Source organism: Oratosquilla oratoria, chromosome 6 (assembly GCF_046742065.1).
Source record: "Oratosquilla oratoria isolate Oo_2021 chromosome 6, ASM4674206v1, whole genome shotgun sequence".
NCBI classification, from domain to species: Eukaryota; Metazoa; Arthropoda; class Malacostraca; order Stomatopoda; family Squillidae; genus Oratosquilla; species Oratosquilla oratoria.
The window spans coordinates 17,238,349-17,250,848 of record NC_134782.1 but is presented as its reverse complement, the minus strand read 5'-3'; positions in this window follow the sequence as shown (position 1 = coordinate 17,250,848).

Genomic DNA, 12,500 nt, shown 5'->3' with positions numbered 1-12,500 from the left:
GTCTGATGAGGAAGGGAGAAAACAGGAGAAAGGGGTGAGTAGAGAATGGATGTGTATAGATGGTGCTGTGAGGTATGGAAGGGGGAGGGTGGGGGATTGGGGTCAGCGAGTATGTGGTAATGATATTTTGATGCAGCCCGAAGGGATTTCTCCTAGTCTTCTCATTTTCTGCATGAGGGGACGGAAGGGGTGGGGGGGGGTCAACGATTTAATGACGCGGCCTACTATGGATGTACTGCATCTTGCTGCATTGCTTCTGACCCATGACAGTGGGGGAGATGCAGGGATGACCAGGAGGAGCCAAGAAAAGAGGGAGGGAGTGTTGGTGAATGGGAGTGGAGTATTGTGGAAATGAAATGGGTGGGAATGGATTTATGCCTTTGACTTTGATTACCTCCCTTGTAAAGAAAAAAAAAAAAGAAAAAAAAAAACTTGGCATATATATATATATATATATACATATATATATGTATGTATATATATATATATATATATATATATATTGACGAGATAAACACCATATGAGGACGGAGCCTTTATTTGTACGACGTTTCGCTTATTACAGCTTTCTCAAGCATTTGTATCTCAACTTGTACTTGAAAAAGCTGTAATAAGCAAAACGTCGTACAAATAAAGGCTCCGTCCTCATATAGTGTTTATCTCGTCAATCTTGTCGGCAAACTGCCACTTTTAAGCATATATATATATATATGTATATATATATATGTGTGTGTGTGTATATGTGTGTGTGTATGTGTGTGTGTGTGTGTGTGCGTGTGTATGTGTGTGTGTGTGTGATTCACCATGGTCTTGGATCACGTGTTGGACTCGTGATAGACAGCTACTAACCTTCTGGATGAGAGCTCAGACCTCGTATGACCCATCTATGGGTAATACATACCTCATCTCCCCCGCCCACGAAAGTTGGAGTAACAACCCGCAGCACAGTGGTATTGAAATTATTTCAGCCTTGGGCGGGATTCGAACCCGGACCGTCGTGGTGGTAGGCGAGAACTCTAACCACCGCGCCACGAGGTTGTGTGTGTGTGTGCCAATGAAAAATACCTACAAGTGACAGTCTTGCTAGGTGGTCGACGGAAAGAACAATTCCCTTGTTCATCTAAGTCCAACGATCTTGCTTCCATCTGTGTTGCAGACTTTGAGGCGATAAAACTCTCTATTTAATGATTTCAGCTCTATTTGTTCCACCTTCATAAATGAGTAGATCTGACAATAGACAACGGGTCCCCTTCTCTTGTTCCCATAAGATAGTGGCCTAGAAACTCTTCCACACTAATATAACATAAAAAAAAATCCGTTTGAGTAGAAACGACTTTGGTTACAATATTCAGGACTTCCGTAAGAACATCTCAACAGAGTGTCTAGCATTCGAATTCTAGGTTTAATTTCTCTTAGTTCGTCCTTCAACTTCTCACTTTACGACGCAAGACTTATGGAAATTTGACAAAAACAAAAGATCATAACCGAAGTCGTTTCCACTCAAACGAAGTAACAAAAGCAAGTAGCATGCTAGCAAGAAATGTCTAGTGTGCCGCCACCAGGAGGTCTTGATGGCCGTTGCCAGCCACTGTCGTGGTTCAGGTTTCCAATTATTGAATATTGAGGTGATTATTATTATTATTATTATCATTTTGAATACGTATGTGCACATACTTCATATACATGCACATGTACACGATACTGAATTTTACATGACAACAATACATGTTTGATAGATTTTTGAAATAAGTTGATATTGACAATAGAAAAAAAAACATGTTTAAGATATTGTCTTGGGCTTTAGTTTTAACATAAATCAAAATAAAATGTAACAAAAAAAATATTTAACGGGATACTAATTAGTTCATCACAAAGCTGTCTGTGCAGATTTTGGCGCCGTGGGGGGGGGGGGGGGTCGATGTTGATGTAAAATCGGTGCAAACTAGGGCAGCTGCTATGTATCTCTGTTTACCTTTAGTTTTAATTACAGACCGTTGAAGCATCGTGATCAAGTATTAAGCATTATGCGACGTAAGCAAGCCTGACATTAGACGGACGGGGATAAGGAAGGCAGATCTCAAAGGAAATCTTCGATGCAGAGTTGAGATTTGAGCAACATGTCAAAATCGTGGGAAGATGGTGTGGATAATTGAGACAGAACAATTAGACAGCGGCCTGTAAGTATCACGGGATTTGCGAAGACGTATACTTTGTAAGTCGCTATTCTAGGTATATACAGTATTTTCTTAACTTATTATTTGGGTATTGGCATCTTTCTCTTTCGATTGGCAAATAGCTCAAGAGAGCAAGTTTGAGGTTAATTGGCTGTTGTGAAGTGTTGGCGTAAACAATTGTTTTGTATCCTGCACAAGATCAAAGCACCGACAGAGGTCTGGTAAAGCTGTTAGATTTCTCATTAACTCCGTCTGACTTGTTGAAGGGAACATGTGCAATGATTTTCCTACGCCTGTCATGTTCGTGTTGATGCAGCCCCGCCTTGCGGATGTAACAAACTTCACACCTTCTCTAAAGCGGCCCATACACGATCAATTATATTGCGCAATTTTATTGTCAATACTCTGAATTGACAATGAAATTTACCGTGTATGGGAGATATATCGCCCATATACGGTCAATTTAATTGTGTATGGGCGATATATTGCCCATACACGGTCAATCTAATTGTCAATTCAGAGTATTGACAATGAAATTGCGCAATATAATTGATCGTGTATGGGCCGCTTTAAGACGACATTTTACCAGATTCGATCTGCGCGAGGTATTTGGTTGGATATCTCTTCAAGATACTGTAAAGCGTTATATATTACTACTTATACAACAACTATCAACCGGCTTATAATTTATGTAGCCTTTTTGACGATTCTGACTGATGCATCAGGCAAATTTATTCAGCTGAGGGAAACCCCATTCTGCAGTCATAACTGCTCCAAGCTCCACTGTGCATAGCCGAGAGATGGATTAATTCTTATTCAATGTCATTTTCATGATCAGAGGCTCATAGCCATTGTTCCAGAATAAATACCGAATTTTTATTCAAATTTATCATACTTATATTCATTTTCTTTCTTTCCGAATGCGTTTATTTGTATAAACTTTTTCCGGGATCTTTTTTATCTGATGGCTTTGATACATGTTCTGCACTTTTTCCCCAATGTACTTATACTTTGGAAAGTATGTTATCATTCCATGGAAGATTTCCAGACACTTCTGTGCCTTTTCTTTCGGTCCTCTATAAGAAGAAATGTTCCGTAAGTGCTTAACGACTGTAAACAAAACCCTATGTTTTGGAAATCAGACCATTTAAAAGCAACTGGAGGCATTCCAGGCCACCAGAGTGTGATGGCAGGCACTGTGCCAAAAAGGCAAAATCTTGAATAAAAATTGGGACCAAGAGATCGTTGCAATGACAAGTACAAGGTAATTGGCCATTTTTGTTGCACGACGCCATTGTAATGATGACATTCCTTCTCTGCAGTTTCCATAATACCGGGACAACACTTAAATGACAAGCTGAAATAATTTGACGTCAATTTTAGCTTTTTTTGACGGCTGAAACTCATTCGTGATTATTATCGGACATTAATCCCGTGGTGTCAGGTGTCCTTCTAGTGAATCAGTGTCCGGTCGAATTCCGGTACAGGTGGAAGAACGTATCTGGGAGGACTTCTTACGACATCGCGTCCGGTGCCATTCTTCCATGTGTCCGCATCGTCGCCTAATCTAGAAGATTCCGCCAAGATATTCCGGCCTCAAAGGGACTTTCGAGGAAGACGGAGGTCAATTGAAATGAAGTGTACGAAAAAAAAATAAACAAATAAATATATAAATAAATAAGTAAATGAATAAAAATAAATAAATAAATAAATATAAATAATTAAATAAACAAATAAAATAAAATAAAATAAAATAAAATTAAAATACAATAGAATAAAGGTTGGGTTAGGGAGGTGTTGCAAAGTTACGTTAATCAAAGCCACAAGGCCTTGAAAGCAAAATCAAGGGGCGATATTTATCTTGATCGACCGAGGCTCAACGAAATATCTAGCGGAACCTTGAAGGTTAGGTGGCGTTATGACATAGGTAAAACAGAATGTATATAGTAGGGCTAAGTGGGATAAGGCACTGTTTGGTAAAAAAAAAAAAAAAGAAAAAAAAAAAAAAAAAAAAAAAAAAAAAAAAAAAAAAAAAAAAAAAAAAAAAAAAGAGGCCGTGTAGATTCCTTGTGATCGGCTTCCTCTAGTCTGGCCGACTATAACATCACCTTTAATAATGGCCCTTACTATTCTAAACCTAAGGTTGCCGGCGTGTGGCAGCTACTTTTCCGGCAACTCTTTCGATTATCATTTGTTTCTTCTCTGCCGCTTTTGTCTTCCAGGGAACCAGTGCAAGTCATCCTCTGTGTCGTCCTCTTCCTGGAGTAACGTACGCTTTCGTTTCACCCGAGGTTCCCTCTCCGGACTTCTCCTCCGGAGGAGTCTGGGTGGAAGGAGCTTGGGATGGACTTCCTCGATGTTGTCCCCGTCCTCGAGGTCGTTAGTCCCCGCGAGCCACGTCGAAGATCCTTCTAGCTAGGTAGACGCACCCGAAACCTCCTTCTTCTCCGAGGGGGTCTTACAGCTCGTAGGCGTCTCGGCACTGTCCCTTGTTCCTCCCTCGCAAAAGACCTTCGGCCAGGTTGGTCAGGTTGTTTCCTCAGGTGACTGAAACACAGCATCTCGCATGCGTTCTGTCCGAACACATTAACACATGTTCTTGAGTAGGTACACAACAGCAGTGTGTGTATGTGTGTGTGTGTGTGTGTGTGTGTGTGTGTGTGTGTGTGTGCGTGTGCGTGTGTGTGTGCGTGTGTGTGTGTGTGTGTGTGTGTGTGTGCGTGTGTGTGTGTGTGTGTGTGTGTGTGTGTGTGTGTGTGTGTGTGTGTGTGCATCTTTGGTAACACTAAAACTAAAGGCACGTTTAGCTGCTCGGTGTGATTTTTTTTAAGCCTACCACAGCAAATGATGGGTGACGCGCATCATCATTTCTGGCATCATAATTGGGTCAGCGCGTGGGTAGATTCGGTGAAAATCCTCAGTCTCGTACTTTGCATCTCAAAGAAAGGCAGCTTCATTCAAAAACAAAGAATCAGTGCTACAGACAATCGTTTGATGATTATCGTTGAGCCAAGAATGATAATCATTCATCGATAATCGCACCGAGCAGGACGTACCTTAAGTCAGCTGTTTTCATTAACCTTAACAGAGGAAACGTTCTATAATCAGGGGGTTTCACGTGCAGCATCTCGCTTCCTATAGGGTAACTCTGCCGTGTCATCCTACTTCGGGTAAACGGTGCAAGGGTTTTAGGTTTCAGGAGAATGGATAGTGGGAGATGTCTCCCCTATTCTGCGTATTCTGGGGTCATATGAGAAATGAACAGCGAGATGAAACAGGAGCGTCCGACCTCTGTTCACGTAACAAATGCACTCGTGTTGCAGAGGTTCTACCCTATGTAACACGAGAATGAAAAAATCCTTAGTAAAAGTTGGAAAGCAAATCTCCATCAATAAGATCAAGTTGTATCATATGCCTTCATCACAATTTTTTATTTATTTTTTTATTCATCGTCTGCGCTAAAAAGATATTTATGAATGTAGCTCAGTAAACGAATCAGGATAAGTTAATCTTTGGAAGCTTTTGGTGATGAGGTGTTATTGGGCGATGGAGCTTAAATATGTCGTTAAATTCACGGAGAACTGCACCTTATCCTTCTCAACTATCCCTTGTTTTCAGTGACCCTTCCCCCCCCCCCCCGGGTCCTCATATGTATTCTAAGAGTTTAGTATTCCACGACGATATAGTTGACAAAGCTTGCTCATCTTTTTCTCATCATCCGCCTCGTAGGTCAATGTAGACCTGTCAGTCTGCGTCAGCCTCCTACAGTCGGCGCGGTCATCACACCGCCTCTCTTGTAGTACTTGTTGCAGAGGAGATCCTTTTTGAGAAAACTTTAAGAAGCGAAACGTCTTACTAATAATGGCTTCACGTTTCCGTGACGTTTCTTTTGATATGTTGTTAAGTTTGATAAAAGGAGTAACCAAGAAGAAACCGTTTAAGAAATTATGATAGTGGGGAAGAATTGGACATCGAAACAGTATTAGAAATTGTTGAAAGAAGTAAGCTGTGATGGTGTGGACACAGTCATCATGAGGATGGATCAATAAAGGCATCCTGCTAAATATTTTCGATGGAATCCGAGAGGGAAGAGACCAGAGGGTAGACACGGAAAGAGATGGGTGGATGAAGTGAGGGAAGCAATTAAAACAAGAGGATCAACAATAGAGAGTGTGGAAGAAGAGGAAAATTTACGAAAACCGTACCTGGTGGAGAAGTTTCTTGAGGCACCACAGCTGACAGGGCATGGTGTATGGCGAGGACAAGGTGAGAAATGTTGTTAAGTATTAGTATTAAAGCAATAAAATGGCTTTGTAGCTACCACAGCACTGATTATTTTGTAAACGATACTATGACCTAGAATAGACAGAGGATAGATAGGAGGAAAGAGAGAGAAAAATAGAGCTATGATTGACGAGATACGCAATAATGTGCATTGTAGTGTGGGACGTCTTACAATACACGTTACAGAAACTTTACAATACAATATTGGAAATACAACCCTCGCACATATTTTCTATTTGTATTTTACTGTAATTAGAATGTTGAATATACAGTATGATACACTAATTCACATCTGTAGATAATATTTCTGTTCCCTTAATGTGGATTTGACTGAAATGTTTCTCTCCTTTTTTGCTTTTGACAGGTTACTGTAATAAATCTTTTTTGTAAGTCCCATGCAGATGAATCTAACTTGCTGAATTTTGTAGATTTTGATTCTTTACTGTACTTTTAGTTGCTTCTGTGTGGTAGTAAATAAGCTCTGATTGGGAGACGAATATTAATTTTGACTTTCGAGGCGTTAGAAAAAAAAACTTTAGCAAGCAATGTTAATGAAAAATTTATTTTATGTCACTTTCGTAGGCACTCGAGTATTACATAATGTAATTATTGTACTGTTATTAAAGATCTCAGCCCAGTCTGTTTGAACGTGGGAAGGTTAATACGAATCAAGTAAATAGTGTCAAGAATAGACTACTGACATAATTTTGAACATAATAACATACAACGCGTCAAATTAGAACTGCCTTTTGCTACCAAGTTGTTTATTTGCTTCAAGTGAAAAACATTTCATGCTAACGCGGCTCATATGTGTGTGTATATATATATATGTATATATATATATATATATATATATATATATATATATATTTATATATATATTCTCGCTCTCTCTATCTCTTTATTTCTCTCTCCCTCTCTATCTCTTTATTTCTCTCTCCTTCTCTATCTCTCTATTTCTATCTCTCCCTCTGTCTGTCTCTCTTTCTCTCTCTCTATGTTTCTCTCCGTCTCTCTCTATCTCTTCATTTGTCTCTCCCTCTCTATCTCTCTATTTCTATCTCTCCCTCTCTCTCTCTCTCTCTCTCTCTCTCTCTCTCTCTCTCTCTCTCTCTCTCTCTCTCTCTCTCTCTCTCTCTACCTTTATCTCTATCTCTATCTTTTTCTGTCTCTGCCACTGTCTCTCTCCGTCTCTCTCTTTCTATCTCTTCCTGTTCTTCTCCCTATCTATATCTGTTTAGAAACCCCTATGTAAGCATCGGCCTGTCCATAACCTGTTTACGACCTCATACCGGCATGCAAACGCCCCTTAAATGATGCAGTCGAACCGAGCTGGCTAAGGCTCTTCTCTGTGGTGGCGCATTGTATAGATTATGTTATGACGTCATTCAACCCAGCCGCAGTCCCCCACCCTGAACAAGGTCATGACCTCTCGAGACCCAGATTGAGTTGACGGGGTCAGAAGGCTTCGTGATGCTGGGTTGGGGGAATTTATTTTGTCGTTTTGACCACGAGACTCCAATGAATTCCAAGTTTGTGCCCTATACAGTGACGTAGGTACAATCGCCTATTCATGCAATCTTCTCTCTGGGTCCATCCCCAGATAAGTATTTATCATGACACTTTTCATCCACCCAAATAATTTACTTGTTTACCTTACTATACAGTTTATCTCCACCCCATTCTTCCATCTCCTGGTATATGCTACCCTAAATACTTTAAATAATCCACTTCATCTAATATCTCTCATGAATTATTTCCAACTCACTGTCATCCTCACCCCTTGCACATTTCATCGCCTTACATTTTCCCACATTTACTTTCAATTTCCTCCTGCTACATCCTCGAACTCCTTCAATAACTGCCTTAGACCCTCCTCTGACCCAGCCACAAGCGCAGTGTCATCAGCAAACAACAACTGGCTCACCTTCCCATTCCCTCCACTCTCATTCACCATCTCCAATCCCCTGCGTTTGTGAACAGGCGTTTCAAGTTTTTATATTCCACATACATATATACATATATAATGTATCAATGCACAAATCAGAGGAAATGAAAATGGTACGTGAGTGTGGTCCAAACCCAATGTTGGTCGGTTTGCACCAAGACAACACGTTCTGCATTGGGGACAACTCTGGCGTGGAGGCCGGCACCCACGGAGGTCAATATAAAGACTGGGTTCTCGTGGAGATGTGCGTTGTGTGAGTGCCCACGCCGCTGTGGAGTTGTTTGTGTTCATGTGTGTATGTGTGCGTTTATTTTTTGTTTTGTGTGTGTATGTTCGTGTGCATGTGGGTGTGTACGTGTGTGTTTTTTTATGAGGGTGTGTGCGTGTGTGTGTGTGTACGCATGTACATGTGGTTTGTATTTTGTGATTGTGTGTGTGTGTGTGTGTGTGTGTGTGTGTGTGTGTGTATGCGATTGTGTGTGTGTGTGTGTGTGTGTGTGTGTGTGTGTGTGTGTGTGTGTGTGTGTGTGTGTGTGTGTGTGTGTGTGTGTGTGTGTGTGTTTGCGAGCATATGGGTGCCTACATGCGTGCTTGTGTTTATGAGTGTGCGTGTATATGTATGTCACGCGTGAACATGTGTTCTGATTTTCGTGTTTGTGTGTTCCTGTGTATGGGTATGTTTGTGTGTGTGTGTGTGTGTGTGTGTGTGTGTGTGTGTGTGTGTGTGTGTGTGTGTGTGTGTGTGTGTGTGTGTGTGTGTGTGTGTGTGTGTGTGTGTGTGTGTGTGTGTGTGTGTGTGTGTGTGTGTGTGTGTATGTGTGAGTGTGTGTGTATTTTGTGATTATCTCAGAGAAACAACATACCTTTGTACACACCACAGAAGAGAAGATAAACACTATATCTGTATAGAGTAAGGAGGAATAGTTAATAAGTATGTAAAATTAATAGGTACTTCAAACCTTGTTATACTCCTTTAGGTTGTCCCTCCTTCTGAAGTAGTTGAAAACACTTCTCAGGATTTCATACTCAAACACTAAGGCCCCTTTCACACTAGGCAACTGGTGACGGTCACTAGTTGCCTACCATTATTTTAAATTGAGCCTTTCACACTACGTCACTGTGGTTGCCCGGCTGCGCAACAGGCTATGGCTGTTGCCCGCTCCGGTAACAAGTGACCGTCACTGGCAGTTGCCGTCACCGACCATCTCTTTTTCTTAACCAGCAAAGCCAACAGAAGCACCTTTTCCATTGATGCCATTCTTTCGACTAATGCGATGATGAGAAAGGATTCCACAACTCGGTGACAGTCACTGGTTGTTTGCAGTTGCCCGAGACTTTCACATTAGGCAACTAGTGCCGCCACTAGTGACGGTCACTAGTTGCCTAGTGTGAAAGGGGCTTACAGGTTCAAAGGAGTTAGGACTACGAGTACCTTAATTTGAACGTTTCACAAACTTAGTGGGTCCTCGCACAGCAGTGATACTAGATAGTCAATAAGGATAGAATCGCTGGAAAACTACAGAAGATAAATGGTTTCTGTATAAGTTCATGGCTAATACGTGTTATTCACCTAAAGAAGAATTTCAGTATTTTATAGTTCAAAAGCAGAACAAGGCTATTGCGGTTTGGTTTTATTACGACTTGAGCCGAGAATCTATTCTAACAAACGTCAAGCTATTTTGATTGAAAATGCGTTCCTAGAAGCTGTTGAATCATTATCTTTAATTAGACATGCTGTAACGGTGAACGTAAAAAAAAAAGACCGCATGATAATTATGCAATTTTTTTTTTTTTTTTTTTTTTTTTTTTTTTTTTTTTTGCGTGGGAAATACTCGAGTCTAAGAGGATTTACTTCTTTACAATTTCATACCTTTCCAGCTTCCCCTGAGATCTTATCGTTTTTAACATGAAGTGAGAGAGACGCGACTGAGCTCCGCGTATCGGAGAAAAATCTTCTTAATTTATGGGCAGACACCTTCTTCTAATTAGAATTACTAAATCATCCAGGTGACTTATTACACTAAGTTCCTAGCTTGGTTTATTACTTGGCCAGCAAGTGGATTTACTTGCAAGGTACACTTTCGCGATCAGATTATGAATGCCGGATTTATGTCGTTTACTATCTAGATCCCAAGATATTTTTTACTTGTTATTTGTAGCACTCCTAGGTTGGAACATATCGTTATCATGTCTTGCAACATTTGAGGTATTGTTCTCGCATTAGCGTGGGCGTGTGTGTGGGCGTGTGTGTGTGTGTGTGTGTGTGTGTGTGTGTGTGTGTGTGTGTGTGTGTGTGTGTGTGTATGTGTATGTGTGTGTGTATGTATGTATGTTTGTGTTTGTGCATGTGTATATGTGTGTGTGTGTGTGTGTGTGTGTGTGTGTGTGTGTGTGTGTGTGTGTGTGTGTGTGTGTGTGTGTGTGTGTGTGTGTGTGTGTGTGTGTGTGTGTGTGTGTGTGTGTGGATTGCTCCCTTGTGTATGTCTGAGTGCATCTGTTTATATGATAGTAAGTATGAAAACCTTTAGCATACCACAAGACTCGGGCACAATCGAGCAGAAATTCCTGGTAGCAGAAAAAAAAACATGAACAGACTTTATCGTACTTGTGACTTTAAGCTTATGTCTAAGTGTGTACATCCATCTTAATGCATATTTAATTGAACTTGCTAAAGAAAACAAGTCTTATCTCAGATGATTACGAAATCCGGCTCGGAAAGAGTTTTATGCTTCTTCGTCCGTGGAATATATATTCTATTTCATTTTCCTTTTTATTTTTCTTGTTTTACTTGTTTTGGTTTGAGGCCTTCGATATTTCTGGTTTCTTGCGGTGGCTGATCTATTTTTCATTCTTTTAGAGGCTAAAGCGTTATGGTCCCTCGGTATCGACGCACATTCCGCTGGATGATCTAATATATAAGCGCTATGACGCGCGCGCGCACACACACACACACACACACACACACACACACACACACACACACACACACACACACACACACACACACACACACACACACACACACACACACACACACACATACATACACACACACACACTCACACGCACACACACACAAACAAGCACACAAATGGCTTGCTGGTGTAATGATTACACTGGTCTGCGCCATTTTTTTGGTCAAGATTATTTTAAGCCGTAGTAAATCTAACGTGCTGAGTTCCAATCTGAAATCCGTTTTCTTTGATCAGTTATAGTTTTCACGTCATCTATTTTGTATGTTTTTTCTGTTATTAGTTACTTTTACACAAATAACGAAATTATTTTCTAAAAAATCCACAAATTTATTATCTAATTACGTAATAAGGTAAATAAAAGTAATTAGTTATTATAGAAATGTTGAGATATACATTCAAGGTCCTCAGGCAACGTTTTGCTTGGCTATGTTGTCATTTTTTTGTTATTTCAGCAGATGATCATTGCTCGTTTAAGCAGTGTGGTAATTGGGGATGTGCAGGTTTGTAAGTCTATACAAACGCACATGCAAACATGCACGCTTATGTGTGTGTATATATGAGTGTGTGTGTTTTATAGATTCATAAATTCTGTTGCAGGGATTTGACAATGGATAGGAGATGCAATGAACAGCGTTCTGAAGTATGGTCACTATAACTGGAAAATTTGTGGAAATTTAAGGGTAAAAAGACAATTTCATTTTATGTTTTCACAGTGTAATTTGATCTTATATGTTTCAGTTATCTCCTTAATCTTACATTTCATGATTTTTACATGCTTTCTTTCCAGATTGCGTCCCAAATATTAGAAATGTAAGGAGGTTCCACTAAATACCCATGTTTTCTCTGTCTGGGATAGCCGAACAGATGACATACACTACGAGCATAGTGAATGGCTATCTAGAGAAACACTTCAAACTAGCTCACATAATATCATTGTTGATCCATTCGTCAGTCATCATAAATTTTAATGCCACCTCTTCGTATAAAACTTGGGTTGATGAAGAGTTTTGTCAAGGACATCAATAAAGGAAGTCCAGCATTTGATTTCATAAGGCAGACGTTTCCACAAGTCAGTGATGCAAAATTGAGTGCAGGTATTTTCCATGGTCCTTAAATTAG